Source organism: Rhinatrema bivittatum, chromosome 2 (genome assembly GCF_901001135.1).
Source record: "Rhinatrema bivittatum chromosome 2, aRhiBiv1.1, whole genome shotgun sequence".
Classification (NCBI taxonomy): domain Eukaryota; kingdom Metazoa; phylum Chordata; class Amphibia; order Gymnophiona; family Rhinatrematidae; genus Rhinatrema; species Rhinatrema bivittatum.
In genome coordinates, this window is record NC_042616.1 from 607,378,197 (window position 1) to 607,392,176 (window position 13,980).

The 13,980-nt window shown below is 46.5% G+C and overlaps 3 long non-coding RNA genes across 4 annotated transcripts; all 3 read right to left on the minus strand.

Moving 5' to 3' along the window:
* Positions 1–400: 400 nt before the first annotated feature.
* Positions 401–1,816, minus strand: LOC115086229. The gene is made up of 2 exons (XR_003855175.1): positions 1,638–1,816; positions 401–531 (listed from the first exon to the last, which is right to left on the minus strand). It is a non-coding gene; the product is annotated as an uncharacterized LOC115086229 (long non-coding RNA).
* A 152-nt stretch (positions 1,817–1,968) lies between these two features.
* LOC115085308 lies at positions 1,969–3,061 on the minus strand. Its single transcript, XR_003854795.1, has 3 exons — positions 2,896–3,061; positions 2,430–2,482; positions 1,969–2,072 (listed from the first exon to the last, which is right to left on the minus strand). It is a non-coding gene; the product is annotated as an uncharacterized LOC115085308 (long non-coding RNA).
* Positions 3,062–3,174: 113 nt separating this feature from the next.
* LOC115085307 lies at positions 3,175–7,174 on the minus strand. Of its 2 annotated transcripts, none has more exons than XR_003854794.1 (3): positions 7,016–7,174; positions 4,664–4,716; positions 3,175–3,311 (listed from the first exon to the last, which is right to left on the minus strand). It is a non-coding gene; the product is annotated as an uncharacterized LOC115085307 (long non-coding RNA). The 2 variants fall into 2 exon arrangements; XR_003854793.1 differs by lacking the exon at positions 7,016–7,174 and adding an exon at positions 6,562–6,970.
* Between the last annotated feature and the right edge of the window lie 6,806 nt (positions 7,175–13,980).

The window sequence follows — 13,980 nt, forward strand, 5'->3', positions numbered from 1 at the left end:
CCCGGTACTGTAGAGGTTACATGGGGTAAATCAATCAGGAGCCTGAGTTTTTTTTTTTTAATTTAATTTTATTTATATTCCAACTTTCAGCACTTCAAAGTGGATGACATTCAGGTACTGTAGTTATTTCTCTATTCATAGTGGGCTCACAATCTGACCCTGAGGCCACAAGGAGTGGTGACAGTGGTATTTAAACCCTGGCTTCCCACTGCTCTAACCCTTAGTCTTTTATAGCCAGCGAGCAGAGGTGTTTCAGGGATCGGGCTGAGGCAGAGCTGGAGGGGCAGAGTCAGCAGAATTTCAAATGTCTCTCTGGTACAGCACAAAAGTCGAGCCACGCACTTGGAAAATTATTGTTGGTGATGAGCAGGAGTTTTACTTGTTATTTGCCTGGTATATTGAGAGAAGGTTTTTTTATTCAGATGATCTTCAGCCGGGCAGCAGTATAAGAGCGCAGAGTTCCACTGGCACCAGGAGCTGGAGCTGAGGGGATGAATCCCAGGACCGATGTCTTCACCCTGCTGCTAAGTTCTGAGAGAGAGAGACTGTAACACTGAGAGAGAGATGCTCGTTTCAGCAGACATTGCACTGCTGCTGAGGATCTGTTAGAGGGATAGTACGGGCTGAGAGAATGAGAGTTGGAATTAGCAGAAAGAGAGAGAGAGACCTGTTTCAGCTGGGAAGTACAGCTGTGGGGTGACAGGAAAAGGTTACACAGCACCCTCATATCTGACTAGGAAGGAAGCAGCATTTCACTCTGCAGACAAACTGTTAAGTACCAGCAGTTACTGCTCCTTTCCTTTTTTCCTCTTTGCTGTTTGCAGTTTTCCAAGCCTTTTGAGTTAACTGTAAATCCTTTTCTTATATATTATAACATTCATTTATTAGCACTGTTTCTGTGAATGATTAGTGACAGGTTATTACTGAGTATCAGCAGGGTCCTGCACCAAGTCTCACACTTCTTTCAGGTTTTTGTGTCAGGTAGAGCTGGAGTAACCAACAAGCATCTGAATCAGTGAGGAGGTCTTCTGACCACAGATTGTGCTAATAAATAAACATTTGACTGCTATATAGTGATTCCTCAGTTGTTATATTTATTGTTTTGTCTTTTCTGGGTCTCTTTTCTAAGGTCTAAGCACCTCCCAGAGGAGGACCTAGTTTAGGGTAGTGAGTGGACTAAACCATTTGCTATGGCTCACTGGAGTAACTATAGAGGGCAGACAGTTCCCTGTGATCTGAGGGACTCCTCGTCTCTGAGAAATCACTGATTAGCACTGTGAAATCCCTGAATACCAACAAAATGTTTCTTCATTTATATTTATAAACTAATAGGTCCATTCAGCGGTGCTGAGAGCAGGAAGTTAGCTGGACTTACCCAGGTACGGGTTCCCGCTGTATAGACCCAAAGACAGTGGAGTAAGTTTATCTATCTCACTTCAGGGCTGCTACCCAGCTAAACATAAGCCCCACACCCGGTCATCTCTTTTTATCCAGGTAAGTTAGCCATTCATTGACCCACAATTTTAACACTTTGCGGTTTGTCCAGCTAAATTCCAAACTCAGCCGGACAAATCCGCTGACCAAGCACCTTTAAAAGTATTACAGGGCACGAAGCGATGTTTTCAAAGTCTCCTTACCGGTTTTTTTTCTTCGAAGCGCATGCACTGCAATCAGACCAAACACACACGGGATGTCAAGGAGAAGTAAGGGAAAGGAAAAGGGGAAAGGGGAAGCATAAACAAGACAGAGAAAGGGGAGGAAAAGTAGAGAACAGCAAAGGCAGGTGGGCAGAGAGGAAGGAGGAGGGAGATATAGAGAAGGGAGGCATGGGCTAGGGGAGAGGAAGGAGAGGAGGGAGAGCAGGGAGAGCATTGGAAGGAGGGTGGGAGGAGTTGATACAATAACAGGAAGGAGCAAAGGAGAAAAAGATGGAAGGGGGGAACAGGAGATAAGGCCAGGGAGATTGATGGGAGAGGGAGGAGGGGAGATGCAGAGGGGGAGGCATGGGGTAGAAGAGAGGAGAGAGAGCAGAGGGAGCAGTGGAAAGAGGGATGGGAGTAGCTGCACCGGTGCTGAAGTTTGCAGGACGAGCGGAACCGGAAAGAGAAAGAAAGGAGATATGTGAGCATTTCCTGATGTCCTACTTTCCATCTGAGGTACAGGCATTGATATTGGTTATCACAAAGTTAATTGTGCCCATTTCTGTATTCAAAGTAAGGGGTAAGTTTTCAGAAGAGCTGCTAAGTGACCACAAGAGTTGATTCCGTTTACTGGATAAATTTTCAATCACAGCTTGGCGGCTGGAAATATTCCCAAATTTAGCTTAGCCGGTTCAGCACTGAGAAGCCTCCTGAATACTTACCCTGAGCAGCTCCAGAGGATCTAACCTCACTGAAGGGCCTGTCCCTTAATCTAAAAAAAATACCCACCTCTACCCTGACTCCCAATCGCTCGGTCATTTTTGATGCAGGCTTGTCTTCGTCTGTTAAAGAAAGGTTCAAACTTTAAATTGTGTAAGGCTGAATGCACATCACCATTATATACAGGGAGGACAATAATGAAAGCCATTTCTGGGGATAAAGTGCTCTTTTATCCACAGAAATAGGCTATTTGATTACTGTCCATCCTCTACACAAGTAAAGGTAGGAGCATATAACAAGGTATATTTCTGGTTTGGAGTTCGGACAGGGGGAAAACTATATGCTACCCAGCTAAACATAAGCCCCACACCCAGTCATCCCGTTTTATCCAGGTAAGTTAGCCATTCATTGGCCCACAATTTTAACACTTTGCGGTTTGTCCAGCTAAATTCCGAACTCAGCCGGACAAATCCGCTGACCAAGGACCTTTAAAAGTATTATAGGGCACAAAGCGATGTTTGCAAAGTCTCCTTACCGTTTTTTTTTCTTCGAAGCGCATGCACTGCAATCAGACCAAATACACACGGGATGTCAAGGAGAAGTAAGGGAAAGGAAAAGGGGAAAGGGGAAGCATAAACAAGACAGAGAAAGGGGAGGAAAAGTAGAGAACAGCAAAGGCAGGTGGGCAGAGAGGAAGGAGAAGGAAGATATAGAGAAGGGAGGCATGGGCTAGGGGAGAGGAGTGAGAGCAGAGAGAGCATTGGAAGGAGGGTGGGAGGAGTCGATACAATAACAGGAAGGAGCAAAGGAGAAAAAGATGGAAGGGGAGAACAGGAGATAAGGCAGGGAGATTGATGGGAGAGGGTGGAGGGAAGATAGAGAGGGAGAGGCTTGGGGTAGGGGAGAGCAGAGGGAGCAGTGGAAAGAGGGGTGGGAATAGTTGCACCGGTGCTGAAGTTTGCAGGATGAGCGGAACCGGAAAGAGAAAGAAAGGAGATATGTAAGCATTTCCTGATGTCCTACTTTCCATCTGAGCTACAGGCATTGATCTTGGTTATCACAAACAGGCCAATACAGTAAGGTGCGGTAGAAAGAGGTGCATTAGTGCCGGGCGCACCTGCGTTTGCCGCACGCACAGTTCGGATCACATACCGCTCGAGACTGTATTTAAATGGCAATCTTTGCGTGTCTTGAAGGCTTTATGCATAAGCAACACGAAATCAGACGAAAAAGAAGAGTCTGAAGACAAATCTGTCTGATCCCCCTCAGGGACCTCTGGATTGGCAGCACAGCTGGGTCTCGCAGGTCTGTCCCCCTTAGGGACTCTGCGTTGTGGTGACAATCGCGGTGGAGGCTCGTCCTCCCCCCGTGCCGCTGGCGCCTTGGGGCGTTCCCACGGGAACGGGTCGGCACCTGAAGAATGTAAGTCCCCAAATGCTCCGGTCACTGTTTGGACCCTCACCAGGTCCCTGCCCGTGGCCGCAGAGACCCCCTTGCCTCCGGAGAGGCAATCGGAACACAAATTGTCCCAGGACAGTTGCGCCCGCGCGGTGCCGCAGGCCCTACAAGCGGCCCGATGCGGCATGCTGCAGCAAAAAACCGCCCCGAAAATCGCTCGGAAGGTGGCGAAAATGGCGCGCAAGCACCCAAATGCGACCGGAAGGGAAGGAGAATGAAGCCCCGACAGAACACACAAAAAAAAATTTTAACTTTTTTTTTTTTTTTAAATATACTCGCCCAATAGTCTCCGGGTCCTGGACCTACTGGGGGGAGTGAGCCGGGCTCCCCGGTATCACCCCCAGTCACAAATTCACGCTGGCAGGAGGGCAAAGCACCCCACACCTCAGCGGCCTCGGAAACCAGGGGGGATGGTCCCCCTCCGGACCTCACAACCCCCTGGGAGGCGGGAGACTGGACCTGCAGGCAAACCACTGCGCTCCTATACCTTATTCTAACTTTATCCTTCTCTTTACCCAGCTAACAATACTATCTAGAACTGAAAAACTAGGCCTCAGCACAGACTGTAGGTTTTGCACCTCCTCCACCTACTAGGAGACAGAAGAATACCGCCAGACTGTAGGTGGCACCAGCCTAGATAAGGCATAGGTTTGTTTGATAAACTTCTGCCTCCAACTGCTAGAGGGGGGGGCAAAACCCAGGAGTCTGGACTGATCCGGGTACGTACAGGGAATTTAGCTTAGCCAGTTCAGCACTGAGGAGCCTCCTGAAAACTTAGCCTGAGCAGTTCCAGAGGATCTAACCTTACTGAAGGGCCTGTCCCTTAATCTAAAAAACATACCCACCTCTATCCTGACTCCCAATCGCTCGGTCATTTTTGATGCAGGCTTGTCTTCGTCTGTTAAAGAAAGGTTCAGACTTTAAAATGTGCAAGGCTGAATGCACATCACCATTATATACAGGGAGGACAATAATGAAAGCCATTTCTGGGGGTAAAGCGCTCTTTTATCCACAGAAATAGGCTGTTTGATTACTGTCCATCCTCTACACAAGTAAAGGTAGGAGCATATAACAAGGCATATTTCTGGTTTGGAGTTCGGACAGGGGGAAAACTATATGCAGAGCTTTCCTTTAACACCGTGCCCTCACAAAAAGCAGGCAGGGGTATTTTTGAGGGGGCAATAAACAAAGCAAATCTAGATGTGTACTTTTGCATTCCTTATCACCTCAGGTTAAAATTCAGATGGGATTAGCCAGACCTTGCATACTTTGATTATTTAGGTCAAGGCTGGGAAACATCCAGACCCAGATGAGACCCACAGCTCAGTCCCAGGCAGCCACTGCCAGAGCCCCAAACCAGAGGTTCATGGAGGGAGCTTTTGCTCCGTGTCTCTGACTCCCTCCTCCCCCTCCCCCCATAATCAAATGTTCAAGGCAGGAGCAAGCATGATCGGCTGCCACAGCTTTGGTTCATCTCCCCACCTTGTCCTTGAATGAAATATTCATAAGGGCTGGAGAGTGGCACGAGAGCTCCTGCCTCATCCTTGGCTCCTTCCTGCAGCCTCCCACCCCAAGAAAAACTGGGAGAGGCAAGACTCGCTTTCAATTGCTTCCCCTCCCCCTTTATAATCCCACACAATGTTTGTTTTGGTTAAATAAAGGCCGCAGTTTATTATAACATGACCCGAGCCCCTAACACTTAATACACTATTCAACATATACACCCCCCCCCCTTTTATCCCCTTCTTAACAACTTGCTCCCCACCTCGACCCAGTGGTAGAGCTACACCCATAGAGTCCATTTCCTTACCCCGCCTCGCACCAGCGTGGGTAAGTACCCCGGCCTCAGAGCTTCGGCCCCCCTCTTGCTCATTGGCCACCTCATGTAGCAGCCCCACGCTACACGAGATACCTCCCCCCCCCCCCCCCCCAATGCCTTTTAACAACACATAACAAAATCAACCATATTGGGCTGGGGTTACCCGCCACTGTGACAATCAATAAAGACAACACACATTGAATAACATCCAATGATTCTACCATAAGGGAGGGAGGAGGGAAATTATTCCAGCCTGCTCCCTCAGCCCTCTCGCACCCAACTGAGGCGCGAAAGGGCTCTCTGCCCTAACTAACTATTACCCCAACCAATCCCAGCTCCTCAATTCAAAATACTTCCTTTTCATTGGCCCCTTAGCTTTACTTTCTCCCCCTCCCCTTTCCCTCCTAACTTATAATTTAACCCTATCCTACCGCTCGCTAACCCCCGTTATTATCTGCTAAGCAATACAAGATTGCTTAGCCTTCACTTAAATGTTCACAGGGAAAACAGAGCAAGAGCTGTGCTGCTTCTGGCTCTGCCCCTGCCACACAGAATGAAATATTCATGGCAGGAATGAAGAGCACACATCACATCTCTTCCTTTACCTCCCTGGAATAAAACATTCTTAGCAGAAGTAAAGCAAAAGCTGCTTCACCTGACACTCGGAGGTTAAACCCTTGCTCACTTGCTTGGACCTTGAAGATCCTAGCAAGCACTGCAGAGGCCTTGCCTGCTCCTGCACTTGTGCCTCTCTCCTGACAACCTCCCACCCACCAACTGGGTTTCCCAAGTACCCTACCACCTGCTCCTTCATGAGGGCTTTCTGAGGACATTGTGACTCCCTAAACCTGGGGTTTCACAGTATCCAGACAAATAAAGAAGGCACATCCAAAAAATACCAGAATCACTGAAAAACTCACTTACCTAGGATCCACAGTGCTAATAAACAGAGCTTGTTATGAAGAATGTATTACAAGCAGGGGAAGAAGAAAAGGAATTTCACAGTAACTCCAACTGGTTTTTAAGTGAATGTTTTTGCAGAGCTGAATGCTGCACCTGTCTCAGTCGGCTCTGAGGGTGCTGATAGGATCAGCTCAGACTGTACAACTGGCTGGGCTTCTTTAGCTTTACAAACTCTCCCTGTCTGTCCCTATTAACCCACAGCTCTATCTCTCCCTCAGGGACCCTCTAATGGTAATAAAAGGGAATTTTACATGGGAGGGAAATAATATTAACCACTAAAACTGTTTTGCTAAAAGGAGAAGTAAGGGAAAGGAAAAGGGGAAGCATAAACAAGACAGAGAAAGGGAATGAAAAGCAAAGAACAGCAAGGGCAGGTGGGCAGAGAGGAAAGAGAAGGAAGATATAGAGCGTTCACCCAGCAAGATAGGAACCAATCTCTTGAAGAGACAGCGTAGTCCAGGCAGAAGGTCTGTGGCAGATAGTGAAGAGACGAAGTGATGGTCACAGGAACATGGAGACGTTGGAGGCATGAAGACCCAAGAGACGCTGGAGGCATGAAGACACAGGAGACGCTGGAGGGACGATGACACAGGAGACACTGGAGGCATGAAGACACAGGAGACGCTGGAGGCATGAAGACCCAAGAGACGCTGGAGGCATGAAGACACAGGAGACGCTGGAGGCATGAAGACCCAAGAGACGCTAGAGGCATGAAGACACAGGAGACGCTGGAGGCATGAAGACACAGGAGACGCTGGAGGCACGAAGACCCAAGAGACGCTGGAGGCATGAAGACACAGGAGACGCTGGAGGGACGATGACACAGGAGACACTGGAGGCACGACACCAAAGCACAGGGATCACAGCCTAGGAGCAACAGAGGACGTCTGTTGCAAAGAGCAAGAAAGAAAGGAGTTGCCTGGTTTCAAACCTCTACTATGGTGATGTCATAATTAGACATCATAATCCCGAGCTGGCTTAGCTCTCCAGCTGCAGCCCTTAAAGGGACCTAACACTTTGCTCTCTGGCTATAGTTTTCCCCCTGTCCGAACTCCAAACCAGAAATATGCCTTGTGATATGCTCCTACCTTTACTTGTGTAGAGGATGGACAGTAATCAAACAGCCTATTTCTGTGGATAAAAGAGCGCTTTACCCCCAGAAATGGCTTTCATTATTGTCCTCCCTGTATATAATAGTGATGTGCATTCAGCCTTACACATTTTAAAGTCTGAAACTTTCTTTAACAGACGAAGACAAGCCTGCATTAAAAATGACTGAGTGATTGGGAGTCAGGGTAGAGGTGGGTATTTTTTTAGATTAAGGGACAGGCCCTTCAGTGAGGTTAGATCTTCTGGAGGCTTCTCAGTGCTGAACCGGCTAAGCTAAATTTGGGAACATTTCCATGCTGGTAATCAGTTTGCCTTCCTTCCATTTTTCTTAATGCATGGAATACACCTGGTCTGTGCTTCTAGGATGCTACTTTTAAACAAGGCCCACGCCTGTTTTTTCTAACTACTTTTCTCATTTTCTCAAAGTTTCCCTTTTGAAAGTTTAGTGCTAGAGCCATAGATTTACATACTGTTCCCCTTTCAGTCATTAATTTAAATTTGATCATATTATGATCACTATTGCCAAGCAGCCCCACCATTGTTACCTGTCTCACCAAATCCTGAGAGGAGAGGATCACCTTGCTGGTGGCTGAAAGGAATCAGTAAGTTTTTGCTTGGGACATTGTCTTTTTTAAAAGTATTGGGGCAAAGTTAACTATTTGGGAATATTATTTAGTGTGTTTGTGCCTTTAATAGTCAGAAAGGCAGTGAATAAACAAGTTAGACTGTATTTTTAAATAGTCAGTCAATAAGGTAGCAGTAGGTAGGCAATGAATAAACAAGTTAGACTGTATTTTTAAATAGTCAGTCAATAAGGTAGCAGTAGGTAGTGTGTTTATTTTTAAAAGTCTGCAATACAAACTGAGTGTTTGTATTGAAAAAAAAACCCCCACAAAAAAAAACATCCAACCCAAAAAGTATCCAGAAGCTAGAAATAAGCTAGGAGCAGTATATACCTAAGTAGAAAAGTTGAATAGTTCAGCTCAGTTACTCACCTTGGAAAGGTGTTGAGGTAGTGTGATTGGGTTTGAATAGGCACCAACATTTGTTAATCAAGAGAGCAGTGAGTCACTCAGGCTGACTAACTGAAGTTAAGACTGTATTTCTCAACCCTCCCCCCACCCCCAGGTCATCCCTTAATTTATAGGCAAGTGCCACTTTCACAAAAAAAAAACAAAAAAAACCCCAACAAAACCTTTATTGAGAATTCGATCAGAGCCCAGTAGGCCACTACCAGACACATAGTGAATTCACTAATACATTTAAAGGACGTTAGACACATTCCTACTCCCATAGCAACCTAAAACTTAACTAGGAACTGATCAAAATTGAGATGAAGACAGCAGTCCAGCACAAGAGGGGGGCTTCCCAGTCTTTTGCATCGAGTGTCACATGTATGATTTTTTACCCACCGGTGAGAAGTTGTACATGTGCATGCGATGCAAAGAGCTCCTGGCTCTCAGAGAACGAGTCCGATCTCTGGAGGCTAGAGTGGCAGACCTGGAGGAGCTGAGGCAGACAGAGAGGTATATAGATGAGACCTTCAGGGACATAGTAGTCAAGTCCCAACTTCAGACTGGCAGCCCTGGTGCTGCCTTGGAGGAAGGTCTCATGATGGGAGAACACCAACCAGGTGCAGGAGGAAAGGATCCTGTAGCAAGGACCTGCTCTCCAGGTGATGCATTGTCCTTTCTCACTGAGGATATCTCCCCAAGGCCTACTGCCCAGGAGGGAAGGGTTAGGTCGGCCGTCATAGTTGGTGATTCAATTATTAGGAATGTAGATAGCTGGGTGGCTGGTGGGCATGAGGATCGCCTGGTAGCATGCCTACTTGGTGCGAAGGTGGCGGACCTCAAGCGTCACCTAGATAGGATTTTAGACAGTGCTGGGGAAGAGCCGACTGTCGTGGTACATGTGGGCACCAACGACATAGGAAAATGTGGGAGGGAGGTTCTGGAAGCCAAATTTAGGCTCTTAGGTAGAAAGCTTAAATCCAGAACCTCCAGGGTAGCATTCTCTGAAATGCTCCCTGTTTCACACGCAGGTCACCAGAGGCATGCAGAGCTCCGGAGTCTCAATGCGTGGATGAGCCGATGGTGCAAGGAAGAGGGATTCAGTTTTGTTAGGAACTGGGGATCCTTTTGGGGAAGGGGGAGTCTCTTTCGAAGGGATGGGCTCCACCTTAACCAGGGTGGAACCAGACTACTGGTGCTAACCTTTAAAAAGAAGATAGAGCAGCTTTTAAACTAGAACAAAGGGGAAAGCCGACAATCGCTCAGCAGCGCATGGTTCGGAGAGAGGTATCTTTAAAGGATACTAATGATGCATTAGAATTAGGGCATCCCGACAGTGAGGTTCCAATAATTAGAAAAGTAGTCCAAGTGCCTGTAACTAAAACCTCTACTGAGCTAAAAATTTCTAACTTATCCCTATCAATTAAAAAGCAGAATGAAAATACAAACAAAAAACAAACTTTGAAATGTTTGTATGCTAATGCAAAAAGTCTAAGAAGTAAGATGGGAGAATTAGAATGTATAGGAGTGAATGATGACAGACTTAATTGGCATCTCAGAGACTTGGTGGAAAGAGGATAACCAATGGGACAGTGCTATACCGGGGTACAAATTATAGCGCAATGACAGAGAGGAGCACTCGGGAGGAGGTGTGGCACTTTATGTCCGGGATGGCATAGAGTCCAACAGGATAAACATCCTGCATGAGACTAAATACAAAATTGAATCTTTATGGGTAGAAATCCCTTGTGTGTCGGGGAAGACTATAGTGATAGGGGTATACTACCGTCCACCTGGTCAAGATGGTGAGACGGACAGTGAAATGATAAGAGAAATTAAGGAAGCTAACCAAATTGGTAGTGCAATAATAATGGGAGACTTCAATTACCCCAATATTGACTGGGTAAATGTATCATCACGTCACGCTAGAGAGATAACGTTCCTGGATGGAATAAATGATAGCTTTATGGAGCAATTGGTTCAGGAACCGACGAGAGAGGGAGCAATTTTAGATCTAATTCTCAGTGGAACACAGGACTTGGTGAGAGAGGTAACGGTGGTGGGGCCGCTTGGCAATAGTGATCATAATATGATCAAATTTGATTTAATGACTAGAAGAGGAACAAAGTGCAAATCCAAGACTCTCGTGCTAAACTTTCAAAAGGGAAACTTTGATAAAATGAGAAAAATTGTTAGAAAAAAACTGAAAGGAGCAGCTACAAAAGTAAAAAAATGTCCAAGAGGCGTGGTTATTGTTAAAAAATACCATTCTAGAAGCACAGTCCAGATGTATTCCACACATTAAGAAAGGTGGAAAAAAGGCAAAATGATTACCGGCGTGGTTAAAAGGGGAGGTGAAAGAAGCTATTTTAGCCAAAAGATCTTCATTCAAAAATTGGAAGAAGGATCCAACAGAAGAAAATAGGATAAAGCATAAATGTTGGCAAGTTAAATGTAAAACATTGATAAGACAGGCTAAGAGAGAATTTGAAAAGAAGTTGGCTGTAGAGGCAAAAACTCACAGTAAAACCTTTTTTAAATATATCCGAAGCAGAAAGCCTGTGAGGGACTCAATTCTTTTTACCACACAAGGTGTTGGCTTAGGAGTTTACCTAAAGCTTTCTTATTTCGTTTCCAGTAACCATTCCCACACTTCTTCTGGGGAAGACAATATCTGCTATGAATTTGCATGAGATCAAGTAGCACGCATAGAAGGAAGGGCCTGTAAATCTCTCCCACGCATATAGATTAGAGATGTGAATCGTGTCCTCGATCGTCTTAACGATCGATTTCGGCTGGGAGGGGGAGGGAATCGTATTGTTGCCGTTTGGGTTTTAAAAATATCGTGAAAAATTGTTAAAATCGTGAGCTAACCCCCTAAAACCCACCCCCGACCCTTTAAATTAAATCCCCCACCCTCCCGAACCCCCCCCCAAATGCTTTAAATTACCTGGTGGTCCAGAACGGCGGCGGTCCGGAACGGCCCCCTCAATTGAATCCTTTTGTCTTCAGCTGCCGCCATTTTGCGGCGGCCATAGACAAAAATGATTCGATGCAGAAGGTCGTTCCGGACCCCCGCTGGACTTTTGGCAAGTCTTGTGGGGGTCAGGAGGCCCCGCCAAGCTGGCCAAAAGTTTCTGGGAGTCCAGCGGGGTTCAGGAAGTGATTTCTTGCCGCGAATCGTTTTCCGTACGGAAAATGGCGCCGGCAGGAGATCGACTGCAGGAGGTCGTTCAGCGGGGGTTCCGGACCGCCGCTGAACGACCTCCTGCAGTCGATCTCCTGCCGGCGCCATTTTCCGTACGGAAAACGATTCGCGGCAAGAAATCTCTTCCTGAACCCCGCTGGACTCCCAGAAACTTTTGGCCAGCTTGGGGGGGCCTCCTGACCCCCACAAGACTTGCCAAAAGTCCAGCGGGGGTCCGGAACGACCTCCTGCGTCGAATCGTTTTTGTCTATGGCCGCCGCCATTTTGCGGCGACCATTTTGTAAAATGGCGCCGGCTGAAGACAAAAGGATTCAATTGAGGGGGCCGTTCCGGACCGCCGCCGTTCTGGACCACCGCTGGATCCCCAGGTAATTTAAAGCATTTGGGGGCGGTTCGGGAGGGTGGGGGATTTAATTTAAAGGGTCGGGGGTGGGTTTTAGCGGGTTTTAGTGTGCCGGTTTTCCTGCCCTCCCCCTTCCCCCGATTTACGATTTTTTAACGAGAAATCGGGGGAATTGGTATTGTATCGTGGCCCTAACGATTTTTGATGATTTAAAATATATCGGACGATATTTTAAATCGTCAAAAAACGATTCACATCCCTCATATAGATTGTGGATATCCTGAAAACCTGACAGGTGGGTCTTCAACTTGCTTTTTCGGTATCTAAGTTATCCTTGCACTCAGACGCATGCCTGTTTCTGCAGCAAGTTAAAAATGGATCTACTGGGGATTGAACCCAGGCCCTTCCATGTGTAAAGCAGATGTGATACCCACTACACTATGGAACCAACTAACCTCTTCTTTTAACCTGTGAGCAACTGTTGAACTCTTGATGCCAGACTAAAGGAGGACTAATTGAACAAGCATCTCAGCTAGAGAAGTGCATTCATTGAAAACAAAATATAAAAATGAAATCAGTGGAGCCAACTTGTTTCTTTTTTATTTATTTATTTTATTTATTAAAAATTCTTGTATACCATCGTTCATAATATACATCACAACGGTTTACATGTTACAAATCATAAAATCAAACTGAAATATCTAAAAGGTACAGTAAAATATGATAAAAAATAAAATTGTTAATCAATTATTAATAAATGAACATAAAACAAAGATAAAAATAATGATTCTTTAAACCAACTAGTCCTTTTTTTCAAGATAGTCAATATAAGCCTGTTCAAACAGCCATGCTTTTAGAGCTTTTTTAAAAGCTTTAAACTCTGACTCCAAACTCTTAGGGTCCAAAATGAGCTGAAGGGGACCCATGAACTAAAGGAATCCTACTTGTTTCATTTCTGTCAAACAGAATGATTTCTATAAGCAATTCTCCTTGCAACGAACAGCTCCTGCAGCACCAGCAACTTCGTCCTCTTCATCTCTTCCACGGCACCCGGCGCGAGGGAGGGCCTGCGCGGTCGGCGCCACAGACCCATCGGGGTAAGGCCCTTGAATTTCTCCCTTGCCCCCGCTGGGTCCGAGGCTGACCACGTGGCCTATCACGCCGTCCTGCCGCCGCCCCGCCCGGAAGGAAGGCCCGCCTCAACACTCCTACCTGCAGCCAATCGAAAAGGGCACAGAGGCCCTTTTAATTGCAGCAAATCCGGCGCCGCGCGCCGTGCATCGTGCGCCGAAGGAGCGCGACAAAGGGGCCTGCCCCTTTGTTTCGCCCCTTCGGTTCGCCCCTCGCTCACCATGAGCAGTGCCCCAATTCTCCTCCTAAACTGGTTCCAGAAATCTTACTACAGCCAAGAACACCCTGACAGAAGCCGCCGCCTGTCACCGGAGACAAGAATCCGTACCAAGAGAACACTTTCACTAAAGACAGACCAAAGACCGTTCACAAAGTTCCGCCCCTCTCCAGATAAAGTATTCAACACACTGCACCTTCACAGCAAGCTTATCAGACGTAAGTGTGTCCCCCTCTGGATTTACTGTCAACTTGCTTTACAGTATCTGCATTTCCTAACCTACCTTATCCAAATGCCTACCTACTATGTTTAACTGCATTTACTTTGTTACACTGCAATAATCTATTCACCTGCATTA